Raw genomic sequence first — 15,379 nt, 5'->3', positions numbered from 1 at the left:
ATTATGAAGCTTTGTGGTTATACTGAATAAGCGTCTACCTATGTTATATGACATCTCTATTAATGTAATAACTGCACTTTCACAATTGCTTTATTAACCTCCCTACTCTCTCAAATTTGCTTAAAAAGGCACCATTTGCCCACTCATTTTTCAAAATTTTCTTGGGGGGAGAACCCCCCCAAACCCCCCTTAGATGGTTCGGGCTCGCTCGCTACGCTCGCTCGCGATGGTGAAGTTTAACAATTGTTTTACGCCCCACCACTTTCAAATGTCACCAGCCACCACTGGATTATTGCTATATTTTACTACAAAACAGTTTGTCACAATTGCAGTTACCTTGCAGTTAAAATGGGCTTGATTTAAATGGTGCAGCAGGTGCAGGGGCACCTGGGCCAAAAGTTGTCATAACACCACTTAACACCACATTTTGCCATATTTTACTGCTAAACGGGCAGTCACAAGTACAGTTGCCTTGAAGGCAACAGGGTCATTATTTGAATGGTGCAGCAGGTGCAGTGGCACCATGCCCAATTGTTGTCAGAACTCTTCTAAACACCTATATTGCTATATTTTACAACAAAACAGGCAGTCATAAGTGCAGTTATCTAGCAAGCACTAGGATTATGATTTCAGTAGTGCAGCAGGTGCAGTGGCACCGTGACTAAAAGCTCCAGGCACTCCACTAAACACCTAATATTGATATATTTTATTCCTAAAGGGGCAACCACAAGTGCAGTTACCTGGCAGACAACCGTCCTGATTTGAATTGCGTAGCAGGTGCAGTGGCACGGGACCCAAAAGTTGTCAAAACTCCTCTAAACATATAATATTGCTATTACATCAATTAATTCAATTTTCCTCTTTCATTTCATTTTCAAAATGTTGCTATTACTTACCCGCCCTATACCCCTAGTAATAGCACAATATATTGCCTTTTTGTACATAAACCAGTCATAACACTTTAACAGACTTTCTGTAACTTATATTGCACAATTACTCAGCAAGATTCAGCTAACAACAAAAAAATAGCTTATTATTAATCACATAGGCGAAACCTAATGCATTTACCAATGCTTGTTATGTTTCTTCTACTCTGTCCTTGTTGAACATCTTTGCATTTATAGCTATGTTTTCCTATGCCGCACACACTTTAAAGAGGCCCTTTTCTCCTTTGAAATGGAGGTTTACTGTTTCAATAGATGTTATCTGCTTTTATTGTGGCACCAGATGTTATCTGCTTCCAAGTGCATTTTCGCTAAGGCATGGACATGGCACAGTTGCTTTCTTTATGTGATAGGATTTTTTGCCAAATGTCTTAGTTCCTTTTCCACGCAAGGGAGGAAAAGGACTTATTTGCTCAGAATCACATGGTTGTTGTGCTGAGACCTGCCTCGCCTTTGAGACCGTTGGCTCTGCCCTTGCCTTTTATCCATGCTCTACTGCATGGGCATTGCTGACTTTGGCAATGATTATAGCCATGTGCATAGAAGTATGGCTGCAGCGCAGCATGGCTAAAAATATAAATTAACAAAAGGACTGTGATGCAGCCAGTGCTAATACACGTAACTTAATTTTTTTAAAGAAGCGTATTAGACCTGGCTGCATCATAGACCTTGTTAGGTCGAGCCTAGTGCAGCGCGCATGCGCTGCTCTAGGAGATGAGCTTTAGAAAATGGTCAGCTCTTTTCAAGCACTCGTGCTTGTGCTGGCATCCACCATGCGGGAGCAAGCAGCGGCGCGCAGGGGCCATCTGTTTTCAATTAGCGTGGCCGCGCACACTTGCTCCTCCACTGCCTGTCTCACCCTCGCTCTCCCTTGTCAACTTGTTGATCTCTGCTCCTCTGGCAGGGTATGCCCAGACGTGGGTCCCTTGCTCACTTTGCCACTTGATTCAAGCTAGCCTGGCTGATGACGCCTGATTAGCCAGAAACCGGTCCCAGGATGCTTGTTTCCGGTCCAGGGAAGACATGGCTTGGCAGTTTGGGCTGGACTGTTCCCATGAGGCACAGGGTTAGACTGATTTGCATATGACCATGTCTGAACTGGGGTGGCGGAGTGAGCTAAAGAATGATGATGGATTAAACCTAGATCTGTGACTGGGGGTGAGTGTCTGAAAAGTTTCAGCACTCCGTCCATCATCTCCTTGCGTTTGCTCTGCTCCTCTTGTCGCCTTTGTTTCTTCATATTCATGCACCTTCCTTTGAAATGCACGCCAGCTGGTTTCTTTAAAAGGAATGCTTATCATAAAAGGAGCCACCCCTTTAGTAGTTGCTTGTAGTGTCCTTCTTTTGCCTTCTTCTATGTTTGATGCGGGGAAGCCCTGTCTATTGGGGTGCTGCTGGCTTGTTTTTAATGCACTTTGATAGCTGACTCCGGGAGAGCTAAGGCGGTTTTCGTCTCGCACAGCACACGTGCAAGGCTCTCAAAACTAAATGAGGGAGGGGGTGTGGCTTTTGTGGGCCCGAGTTGAGGCATTGAGAATTATAAGATTAGCATCCGTGCTACCATAGAGTAACCTGCAGGTACAGTCAGAGTAACCCTGAGGCGACAACCCTCAAGCAGTACCCCGGGGCGAACAAAGTGTTGCCCGTTTTTTTTCCTTATTTCCATTTCTGAGGCAGCCTGGCAGGCTTGTATGGGCCTCTCCTGTTTTGCCCTGTAGATGATGCACCCCCTCTCGCATGCTGCAGAGTAAGAGTCAATGGACAGTGGCAAATTCCCCTGAGCAGCGGCTTTGTTTCTCCCGGTTTTATTGCTCCTTTCCACAGAAGATTCATAATTAAATAGACCGATGTCAGCCGCTTGCGCATTCTCATGGACCCATGACGAATGAAACCCTAACAAGAGTGCTCAATCTGATTGCTGTTCGAGCGTGAAGTAACTAAGGCCAGACTATCGATGTGTGATTTGGGTAATTACAAACAATGTGACTGTTTGTTTTTTTGGGTGAGGAAGTGGCAAAATAGCTGACTGGCTGTTTCCGCGCTGCCCAGTAAAAATGCCTTTTTTGAAACAGCCAGCTCGTCGCTACATGTCGAAACATTTTCAAATATTTTGCCATCATGCTCCAAACAGCCACAGAATGTATGTCTTTCCTATGAACACTTGAACTCGCTTTAGCATTACGTTTAGCTTTATTTGCTGACTTGTTAGTATACTTCAATAAATCAAAGCTGATTTCAGTTTTATTCATTTGTGCACTTAATGCACAGTTAAAAAGCTACATTCACTGGAGCCCTTGTTGGGTGGGAGGAGTGCTTTAAGATAAAAAAGTAGCAGCCAGTCCTGTGCGTAACCTGTTGGTCACAGGTTTCCTTCCTGGCAGACTAGACTCCACCTTTCATCCTTCTGAGTTGGATAAAATGAATACCATTGTGTCTTGTAACAGGATTGCATATTATTCACGCGCCGCAAAGTAATGCAGTTTCTGGTGTTATATTTGAACAGTAGCCCGTTTTTATTTTTCTCTACTTAAGAAATGGTTATTTTTAAGATGTATTACATCGATATTTTGCATGCTTGTTACACATAGTGTGCAGTTTTAACAGAAGTTGCCCACAAAATGTCCTGATATTGTAGAAATTCATAGACGGTGACAAATTGTTCAGCAGTTCTCGGAGTCGTATGACATATTCTGCCTAGGTGTATGCCAGTTCTTCTGAGTATGTGGCACAGAAGGAGACCCCCTTCCCTGACAGGGTAAAGACATGCATTAAAATACCCTTTGCAGGTTTGCAGCCCGCTCCTACAGATTACAGATATTTCCCCCATTGCCATTTATGTGAGACACGGTTAAGCAAGTCGCCAAATAACAAAGCATTGGCATAGCCAATAGGTCTCGCCTTTGGGACCTAATAGGTGTTTAGTTATCCAGCACAATATCCTTGGTGCAACAACATCAACTGTTGCATGGCTAAACACTTATAAGATCCCAAAGGCGAGACCTATTGGCTATGCCAATGCTTGTTAAAATTAGTTTTAGCCTCACTGCAAAGCAACTTCGCTGCTGTACAGCATATCTACAAAACATTGCCAAAGGCAGTAGCTCTCATAGGCAAGATTTATTGGCTTCACCAATGCTTGCTGACTTTGTCTTTTCAGCCAACACATCTTAGCATTCTGAGTCTGAGTTTTCCTTTCACATTTGGAAGTATACAGTTTAAAAGTCAGTGTGTGTGTGTGTGTGGGGGGTTCACTGATTGTATTTGTGTTCGAATGCCCCATATCGCAGCAGCCATTGGCTGTGCCCGTGTTTCTCTGGCTGGCTCTCAGCCAAAGCTAATACAGTGGAAACAAAGTACAGGTGTTAAACAATTGGCTCACAGTTCATCGTTGTTGGGCACAAGGGCTTCTCATGTAGCTGGTTTCTTGTAGTCATTCCAACAAGACTAACAGTTCACAGTCACATGTGCAGGCATACCGGGGCGAGCCTGGCCCTCTGCCTAGTGCAGTGATGTTCTAGAGAACCCTGTTCGTGGTTTTGTACGCAGGATGTTTGCATTTCTACTATCCTTTTCCGGACTAAGAAACGTTGTACTCTTCTGTCGCAAGAGAAACCCAGACAAACTATTTTAGGAGTTCCCCCCCTGCAATATCAGAGTGAGAAAACAAAATATTTTAACCAGCAGTGGATTGTGGGTATGTCACGGTCTTCTTTAAGCTTTGCACTGTATCACAATAAGAAAGCGAGCTTTCCGAATATTTATTTTTAGCTGCAACCGCTTAAGGCTATGATAAAATCTGCCCTAAGTCTCTGTTTATATCCCTATTTGTCAAATGTCGCACCCTCCGTTTTTATAGTTCATGCCACCGATTATTCGTAGATGTTCACATTACGTGCCCATGTGAACTTCACATGGGCATCCAGCTACGTCGTTCTTAATGCAACATATGCACAGGTTAAACAACTCGCATTTCGCACGACATGAGGCAAGCTGGTGGCAGTCGCCACATTAGGAGGGCAAACTCTAATCATAAGCCATAATTTTCCACATACTCTAGTTAAGAGTGAATCTTTGAAGCAGACAACCTTTTTGTGTGTGTGTTTAAAATAAATATATATATATATTACCTACTGGCGGTCGCCAGTAGGTAGTTATAGTTAGGACCCTGTTTCCATAGGAAATCCGCAACATTCTATTTGGAATAACTTTGGCGCCGGTCGACGAATCCTCGCGAAATTTTCAAAATAGGTGGGGCGCTACGCTCCGCTCCTACCCTGAAAGTCTCGGGGGGATTCGTCAAGCAGGGGCCGAGAAAAAAGGGGGGTCCCAAAACGCGTTTTCCCCATGCATTTTTCCATAGGACCTTTAGACACAGCTACAGCCCGAACGGCTGAACAGAATTACTTGAAATTTGGCAGAGAGGTAGCCATAAGGTCAAGGAAGTGCCTTTTGCAGGTCTGGTGTAAATCTGTTCAGTATTTCCTGAGAAAATAGCATTTAAAAGCATATATATATGTGGGCGGAGCCTAACCACACATCTCATCCTGAGATCTGATTGGCTGTCAGCACTTCATCCAAGAAGTGTTGGCAGCCATCTTGGGACCAATATACATGATAGCACCTCATTAAAAAGCATTGCAGTTAATAGAAGGTTTTAAGACTTTAGTTACATTATAAATCATTTGTTGATGGTACCATACTCATTTTAGGAATTGTGGTATGTTCTAAGGTGATTTCACCATGTGAAAAAGCCTTCTGCTGGGATATCATGATTGAGAGAAAAATATTTTCTCATGCTTTTACCACAGAGGTTTGGAAGGTGATCTATAGGCTAAACTGAGAGCTTATTTTCTGTAAATTCACATTATCTTTCTCAGTCATGTGAGAATGAAGTCTGACATTCTCAGTAAAACATGTACATCCAACAAGGGCAGAGACTGTCAGTTGATTCCTTTGTGTTCTACTGCAGCTTCCCAGAGTGTTCCAAAGAACTACTAGAGCGCTAACAGTCCTACTTATGATAAACGTATGGCACACCTGAAGCCATCTTGCTTGGATTAAAGTGGTAACTCTTAAAACATTTAATTTAAAAAGGAACAAAATGAGGGGGTTCATTTTTCCATAAAAAGTATGATTAGTGCTGCAGAAAGAAAAATTAGGGCACATTTTGAGTGACTTCTCAAATCCTCTTCTATTTCATTAAAAAATTCTGACATGCAGACTGAAACATGCACTTTCAATACCAGCAGCAGTTTTCCCTGGTGAGCAGTAGCTTTACTACAGTGATCTAATGAGCAAAAAGAGTGCTAACATTCTGAATTTATGGCAAATGTGTGACACATCTGAATGCCTTCTTGATGGAATCAAAGTAAAAAACTGAAAGTATTTCCTACTGAGGAGACTGCAGTAAATGAGGAAATTAGGAAACTTCATAACAAATAAGTCTCCCAAGATGGCCACCAGAGACAAAAGAGCCCAAATGTAGCCCAAATATCACCCAGATGTAGCCCAAGTATAGCCCAATGACAGAATGTCCCAGAATGTTCTTAAAAACAACTAGAGCGCTTACTGTCTTCATTATGACAAAAGTATGGCACACCTGAAGCCATCTTGATTGGAATAAACTGGTAACACTTAAAACATTTAATTTAAAAAGGAACACAATGAGGAGGTTCATTTTACCATAGAAATTATGATTAATGCTGAAGAAAGAAAATGAGGGCACATTTTGAGTGACTTCTCAAATCCTCTTCTATTTCATTAAAAAATTCTGACATGCAGACTGAAACATGCACTTTTAATACCAGGAGCAGACTTCCATGGTGCAGTAGTTTTACTACAGTGATCTAATGAGCAACTAGAGTGCTAACATTCAGAATTTATGGCAAATGTGTGACATATCTGAATACCTTCATGATGGAATCAAAGTAAAAAACTGAAAGCATTTCCTACTGAGGAGACTGCAGTACATGAGGAAATTAGGAAACTTCATAACAAATAAATCTCCCAAGATGGCCACCGGAGACAAAAGAGCCCAAATGTAGCCCAAAATCACCCAGATGTAGCCCAAATATAGCCCAATGACAGAAGTGTGCAAAACACTTATTATTTTGTGTTTTTGCAGTGTTATATAGTGCAGACTTGTCAGGTATTGGAGTGCTTTACATGAGCATTGGTTACATCACACAAGAACAAATTCATTTTGGTTGTAGACATGGGGAGACTAAGTGATTTGACCAGAATCACAGAATGTCGAGCTGAAGCAGAAACTTCAACCTGGTTCCCCAGTTGCAAAGTCTGCAGTTCTGGAAGTAACACCACATCCTCTCCCCTAAGTGCAACATTTAATCAAGTGGTCAACTGGATAAAAAAACATAAAGATAACAAATAATTTAAAAGTGCTTTGTCGCTATTTGAAAACTCAGAAAATATGTCCTTATTTTAGTCTTTTAGAGCACTAACCATAATTTTGATGCCAATAAGACCCTCTCATATATGTAATTTCTAAAGGAAATGCTCTAGGTATTTCAGTTTTGATTACATCAAGATGATGTCAGGCGTTCCACACTTTTGTAATAAATATAGAATGTTAGCAATCTAGTTGTTCATTAGGATACTGTTGAGAGGCAGAGGCCAGGGGCACGGACTCTGAAAATTGAAGGCAGGTAGGAGGGTGCAAAGGCAACAATTTAACCACACTGAGCAGGCAGGAAGGGCCGTGGAAGCACAACAGACTATGGAGGGCAGTGGAAAGGGGGGCAGGGGCAACAAACCAACAATACAGGACTTGCAAGAGAGGCTGTTGGAGGGAAGATCTATTACGGGTCAAGGAAGCTAGGGGCGGTCCCCAGATCCCCGGGAGCCACCACAGAACTGAGCAGGAGAGTGAGTCAGGGACAAAAGGGGCACCTTAATTTGAGCCGGGGTGCCTAGGAACGCTTGCTCCAAAAATGAAGAAAACAGACATATGAGACATGGAATTGGAGGCAGAATACAATGGCAGTTTAATGAGAAGATGCAACTTCAAAGAAACCACAGAATAGAGACATAAAGTACAAAATACAGAATCCAGATAATCATACAGCTGTCATAATATTCTCTGTATCTCAATTAATGTACTGACAGAGAGAGAGAGAAAACACATCTGTAAATGCATCATGAGAAACAAGTTACACCAAGGAAAATGTTACCTAGGAACACTCACGTTTACTCTTAGAGCAAGCATTCCAGCAATTACAATACAAAATCTTTTAAATGCAAAAGTAAAGAGAACAATGGTTAAACATAACATGACATTTCATATAGGTAAAATAGAATAAGATACTTCAAGCAAAGCAGAGCAAGACATTTTAAGCAAAGGAAGACAAGAGCTCCCAGCTCTTGGGGAAAACCTGCACTGCCTGTTAACCTACATACAGACGGCGAGGTAGTCCGTCGATATCTGTGGGTGCTCCCTTTTTATATCATTTTGTGGGCTCCTTTGCACGCTACATCTACCTACGTATGCTACCCAAAAGCTTCGTCTGCAGATTTTACCAGACATTTCGTCATTTACCCACTTAATGCTGACAATGGACTGGGTGAAAAGGTCAGTCTCTCAGGCCAATCGCTTATCGTAAGTTCCATAGAGCAAGCAGAAAATAATGGGTATTGTACGGGAATTCAATATATTCATGTATAAAATCTCCTCAGTTCTCCTAACTTGACGCTCTGCGGTTGCCACTTCCTTAAAAGCGGGAAACCTGCCCAGGAAGCAAGTACCAGTCCAGGATGCAGCCTACTGTATGTCGACAGCTTCAGGGGGATGTTGAACTTTGATACCGAGCAAGGAGCACTCGGGTAGGGTGGGGGCTACTAGTTTGGATCAGAAGGCCTCACAGACCTGCCTTCAGACTGCTATACACTAAAATTGCAGAGCTATGGTCAATTTAACAAGGAGGCCTACATATTGAACAGAAGGGCCTACACAGGGGTTTTATGCTGGCTGAGTGGTAAGGATGTCTCAGGATAATTATATAGCAACACAGGACCCGCTGGTCAATTTAATACGGCCTACAAATGCAGCTGGCAGGGCAAGGACAAGGGTCTCATACTTCAGGTGTGGACAGAACGGGTCAGGGCCCCCCTGTGATACAAAATCTACCCTCCTTCAAGGCTGTGGCAATGTAATAGACCATTGTGGGCAGAAGGAAGAGGCAATGGTAGTACAACCATACATGCCAACAGACCCGATTCAGCCAGGAAACGTCCAATGTTTTTAAGCTCAAATGGGCTTTATTTGATCTGTCTCCTGTCTACAATATCCTCTTTTTCAATGTAACTCAAAGGGGAAAATCAATACCCCAGTTTTTTTTCAAAATCTCCCTCTTACCAAGTTCAAAATGTTCGCAAGTATGGTACATTGGATCATGGAAGGAAATGGGATAGGGACATGGACTTGGATAACAGAGGACAGGAGGGACATGGAGAGGTGCACCAAACTGACCCTGCAGGGCAGGCATCAGGGTTTGCAGCAGCACAATACACCACACAGGGCATGCAGGACGGGAGTGCAGCACAACAATCCATAGAAAGCAAGAGGGAGGGGACAGGACCATGCACATGGACAACAGAGAACAGAGGGGCAGGAGGCAATGGTAGCTAGCTGACCATAATAGACAGACAGGAGAGAAAGCTGCAGCATAACAGACATAAAGGGCAGGAGGGACGGATCAGGGGCATTACAATGGAACAGACAAGCCAGGAGGGAGGGAGTAGGGCTGGGGGCAAGGGGGCAGGGCAGGAGCAGCAAGATAGCCATGGAGGTCAGGCAGGATGGGCACTAGAAGCAAGACACACCATGAAGAGCAACAGTGAGACTGTGATGGCATACACACAGACCATGGAGGGAAGGTGGGAGGGGGTCAGGGGCAGCTAACTGACCACACAGGGAAGGTGGGAGGGGCCATGGCAGCACAGAAGACCATGCATGGCAAGTGGGAGGGTTAGTGGCAGCACAATGGCTATGATGGGCAAGAAGGAGGGTGGAGGGGCATGCACAAAGGACGATGGAGGATAGAAGGGAGGGTCAGGACCTGTGCACAGACAAGAAAGTTCAGGGGAAGGGACCTCACAACAGACCACACGGGGCAGGCAGGAGGAGCAGTTGCAGCACAACAGACCAGGGAGGGCAGAAGGGTGTGGCAGTACAATGGACCATGTAGGACAGGAGGAAGAGGATAGGGGCATGGCATGTGGACAGGCAGGGTGGAGGTGGCAGGGACAGGTTACAGTCATCTGACAATGCTAGGCAGGTGGGAGGGGAGTGGCAGCTCAACAGAACACTCAGAGTAGATAGGAGTGGCAGGTCCATGGGACATGGTGGGCAAAAAGGACTGAGCAGGGGCATGCACAAATACATCGGAGGGCAGGGGGAAGGAGAATAGGGGCAGCAAGCTAAGCACAGAGTTTAAGCAGGAGGTCAATGATGGGGCATAGAATTGGGCAATGGAGGGCAGGAGGAGTGGACTGGTACATCATACTAAATTGAGGGCAGTGGCAGCACATCGGACCATGCATGGCAGGAGGGAGGAGGCTAGTCCATGGATTCACACAACAGAGGATAGGGAGGAAGGGGATGGGGCAGCAAGCTAACTGTTCAGAGAAGGCGGGTATTAGGAACTTTATTGTTTTTAAAACATTGTGTCTGTGCGAACTACTTAAAATATGAACAAGTATGCAGCATAATCTCACTTTTATTCAGGAAGAAGAGGACGTTTGTGACTGTGACTCCGGGCTCACTTGGCAGAAACACCCCCTGACCCTCCACCCCCTATCGCAAAATGTAATGCCCGTGAAAAGGGTAGGTGAACACAGTGTTATATAGAACATAGTCCTGAGAGCACGATTGAAAATGAAAACTAGATATAGTGTATGGTATAAACTATGCACCAAAAAGTGTGATATAAGATGAACCGGGCGTGAAATATAATATGCAATACATTGTGCGCAATGACAGATTCATTGGAGAGCGCGAGATAGCACAGGCACTAGCGCGTGCTATGCGATATGCGCCTTGGAGTGTAATATGCACAGGGCAGTGTTGTGTAACCTAACTAGTCTCTAAAGTTGTAATATAAAATATGTGCTGGGGAGTGTAACGTTGTATATGCACTGTGACAAAGATATGGATCCCAGATTGTAATATGTATGGCATAGCACTGTGCGTTATAACATAGGCATCGAGAAAGGCACGTTAGATGGGGCAATATAACCCGTGCGAAGACAAGTGTGGCATGACATTTTCACGGGGTGGTGTTACAGTGCACATGGGCTAGAGAGTGTCATAGCATATGCACTAGCTAGTGGAATACAACACAGAGGTGTGTGGCACTCGGCAGGCAATGGTGGGTGTAACACAGCATTGGGCTCTGTCAGGAGCACGCTGTGACTCTCAAGTGATGTTCGTCCCCTTTCCAGAGAGTAAAATAAAAAGTATTACACATCCGGCAGTGGATGTGTGTTTTATTAACCGTGAGGGGGGTTTCTTGCATAGTTTTGGTCGAATTTTTGTCGAATCCCCTTTGAATGGCTTGGTGTGTATGTGTATTAAATGTGCCCGTCAATAGCTACCCATGTTTGTATAAATAAACGACAAGGGTGTCTACCAGGATTAGGCACGGTAGGGCATCAGACATGTCAGAGCTTCACTAGTGGTGTAAATACATTCCACGTGGATTCATTGCATGCATAGTCGCCTTTTAATGAATATCACGCAAATCGTCATGGTGATAGGTACGTACGGTTTGTCCAGCATGTCCTAGGTGTGTCTATAAATATATATTTTTTAAAAATAATAAAAAACAGTGGCCGGCCCTGGGGATTGGGGTCAAAAAAATATAATTAGGAGACTGGCCCTGGGGGATGGGGTCATCAGGGCCAATAAATTAGAATAAGAAGGGGAACCAAACAGCCCCCCTTCTTAAAAAACTAAAATAAATAAAAGACTGGCATCGTGCCGGAGGCCATGCCCCCTCCGTGCAGCACTCTGCAAACGCGCCCCCAACAGGCATCTCCAGTATGCGCCAGGGAGCTGCGCTGCAGCCAGGTGTTCTGAGGCCAAGCCCCTTTTTACACCTCTCTGCAACGCAGGTCTGTGGCGCTTACTGGAGGTACCTAGTGGTCTAGTTTGACCCTAGGGACCCTTAGGATTCAGGGGGACTTAATCTCTCAACTTAGAACAGCCACAGGGCGCGTTTACACAGTGGTGAAGGGAGGGGACGGGGCCTGAGGTGACGTGTGCAAACACGCACTATGGCACGTTTTAAATTGGGGATATAATTTCCCTTCAATACTGAGGGCCCCTGGGTGCTAACTAGCCCACCAAGTGCTTCCAGTAAGCGCCACTGAGCTGCATTGCAGAGAGGTGGTCCAGGCCGTGCCACTTTTTACACCTCTCTGCAACGCAGCTCTGTGGCACTTACTGGAGGTACCTAGTGGGCTAGTTGGACCCTAGGGACCCTCAGGATTCAAATGAACTTAATCTCCCAACTAAAAATGGACACAGGGCGTGTTTACACAGTGGTGAAGGGAGGGGACGGGGCCTGAGTTAACGTGTGCAAAAACGCCCTGTGGCCTGTTTTAAGAGGTAGTTTTAATCCCCATGCCCTATTATACACTAGGGGCTTACAGAGGAGGTCATGCTAATCACAGGGGGACCCCAACGCATAATGTTCCCTAGTGTATGTAGGTGTTTTCACTGTATTCTAAGTGTCTTTTAACATAGCACTGGCTCTAGGACTGGTTAGTCAGACTCAGTTACCACCAGTATCCGTCTGAAAAAGTTGAGGGTACAGGATGATTTTGCAACAAGGCTTCTTTCTGCTCTTCTTTTTGTTCTTTCTGCACGTTATCCTTCTTCCTGCACTTATCTTCGTATTTGAGGACTTCTGTTGCTTCTTTCTGCACTTCTTTTGTTTCTTTCTGTGCATTTTTTCTTCTTTCTTCACATGTCCTATCTCTGTAGGCATAGTTAGAAATTAGCATTTAAAAAACCTTTGAAATTCACAGAAAAAACCATAGGTTTCAGGCACGTTATAGTTAGGAATTAGCATTTAAAAAACCTCAGAAATTCACTGAAAAAACCATAGGTTTCAGGGGTGTTATAGTTAGCTGGACTTTTCACTTGTACAAAACCATTGAAATTCCCCCGTTATAGTTAGTGCAGGCAACTATAACTCACGCAACCGCAATCCTCTGCTGATGACATATGTGTCTTTATGAAAAAAAAATATTTGTAATATATGTATAGCTAAAATTTAATGGAAGAAGACATGGGCAAATAAGTGTCTAAATACAGTATTAGCATCAGCAGAGGATTGCGGTTGCGTGAGTTATAGTTGCCTGCACTAACTATAACGGGGGAATTTCAATGGTTTTGTACAAGTGAAAAGTCCAGCTAACTATAACACCCCTGAAACCTATGGTTTTTTCAGTGAATATATATATATATGTGTGTATTTCCTAGTGGCGGTCGCCACTAGGTATAGTTAGGTGTGCTGTTCCATAGGAAAAGCATTTTTTGTGTTCCTAATAAGTTTCGCACGGTTTCACAAATCCCCACTAAATGTTCCAAAAAGGTGCTACATTTTGACTAGTTTGTCATGGGAAGTTTTGGGCTGATCCATCAAGTGGAAGCCGTGAAAAAAGAGGGGACCCAAGACAAAAAATCCCCATTCATTTTCCATAGACTTCTTTAGGCAGGGCTATAGCAAAAACTACTAAACAAAATGACACCACATTTGGCAGGAAGCTGGATCTTGGTCCACAGATTGTGCTTTTTGTGATTTGGTGTAAATCCATTAAGTTGTTTATGAGAAAGTTAGGTTGAAATAAATTGTATATCTGAATGGATGGGCCCGCAAGCGTCTTGAAAGACAACGGGCAGGGAAGCAAATCAAAAATTTGCTCCCATCCAGAGGTAGCCGCATTAGGAGCTGCTTCCTGTGGTTGGGAGCAATGCCAGCTCCCGCTGTATGCAGGGAGCCGGCTGGGGCCTTGCGGGCCTTGGGATTCCCCCCACGGCCCCCAACAAGAGTATGGTGAGTTCCCTGGGTGGGCACCAGGGCACCCACCCTTAACTGTGAGGCCCCAGAGGATGGAGTCCCTGGGGCTAAAATCAGCCTGGTAGGGGGGCTGCGTGCCCTCCTCCCCTGAAAAGCACGCTGGGCCCTGGCGGATAGGGTACCAGAGGGGGGCCTCATCCCCTCCTGAAAATCATGCCAGTCCTTAGGTGTGCCCGCTCCCCTTTATTTGAAGGAGTTTACCGCCTCCTCTTTAATAAAAAACACAGCCCTGGAGTATGGGGTCACCAAGGGCTAATACGGCGCGGTGAGGTGGCCCCCACCCCCTTAAAATAAGGCCCTGGGGGATGGGGTCCCTAGGGCCAGGCCTTTTATACTGTGGGGTTGGCTGCCTTTGGGGGGTGGGGGTTATCCACATGGCTTGGCCACAGGCCAGGACCTGCAACCAACCTGCTGACATGCATGACCAAAGGCCAGGGGCTTTGGTCGTGCATGTCAGCGTGCATGCGTAGTGTGGGGTTGGCTACCTTTATGGGAATGGTCACAGGGCCTGGCCACCGGTCAGGCCTTGTGGCCACACCCCACTGCTCATGGTCAAAGGTTGTGGGCAGCATGAAGTTGGCTGCATGTGGGGGGGTTGGTAATGGGGGAGGGGTTTGGATTTATGTATCGTAATTAAATATTACTTTGTTTAAAAAAAACTAGATATTCACTGAACAAAAAAAAACAAAGGTTACTGTAACGTTAGTTAGGTATGATAAAAATATCTGTTTTTATTTGAAAAAACCTTACAAAATTCACTGAAAAAACCTAAGGTTAAAGTAACGTTATATTTAGTTGAATTTGTCAGTGACAACATTAATGGTCTGAACTAAAAAGAAAACAGTCATGAGTTCTAGTTAGCAGAGCTAACTATAACTTGCATCCCGGTCATGCCATTCTTACGATCTCACATATGACATTATCCATGACATGTTTTATGACCTCGTCATTTATGACCTCAAGTTATAGTTAGCTCTCCTAACTATAACTGGTGAATTCCTGTGTTTATTTTAGTTCAAAACAATAATGTTGTCGCTGACAAATTCACCTAACTATAATGTTAATTTAACCTTTGTGTTTTTTGCATCCCAGTTTGATTCACCGGTAGCCACCGATACTCCTGGGTGGGGACCCGGTCTTGTGAGGGTGAGCTCACCTCAATATGAATACTGCCTTCCAAGGAAACGAACGGCACTCTGGCGGTACAGAAAGTTCAGACGCATTTTGGCTGTGTGCCTTTTTCAATGTGCTGTGTTCATAGAGAAGTACGTCGTTTTCATACCTATAGACACATTCATAGGATTTCAAACAATCAACGACAGACTACTTGGG

The 15,379-nt window shown here is 44.4% G+C and overlaps 1 protein-coding gene across 13 annotated transcripts in view; it reads left to right on the top strand.

Annotated features, from left to right (window-relative positions):
• The window catches only part of GPR160 (G protein-coupled receptor 160), a 210,156-nt gene that overhangs the window by 169,874 nt on the left and 24,903 nt on the right, over positions 1-15,379 (top strand). The window lies entirely within an intron of this gene.

This window comes from Triturus cristatus, chromosome 11 (genome assembly GCF_964204655.1).
Source record: "Triturus cristatus chromosome 11, aTriCri1.1, whole genome shotgun sequence".
In the NCBI taxonomy this organism is placed as follows: Eukaryota; Metazoa; Chordata; class Amphibia; order Caudata; family Salamandridae; genus Triturus; species Triturus cristatus.
This window is presented reverse-complemented; position numbering and strand designations above follow the sequence as displayed.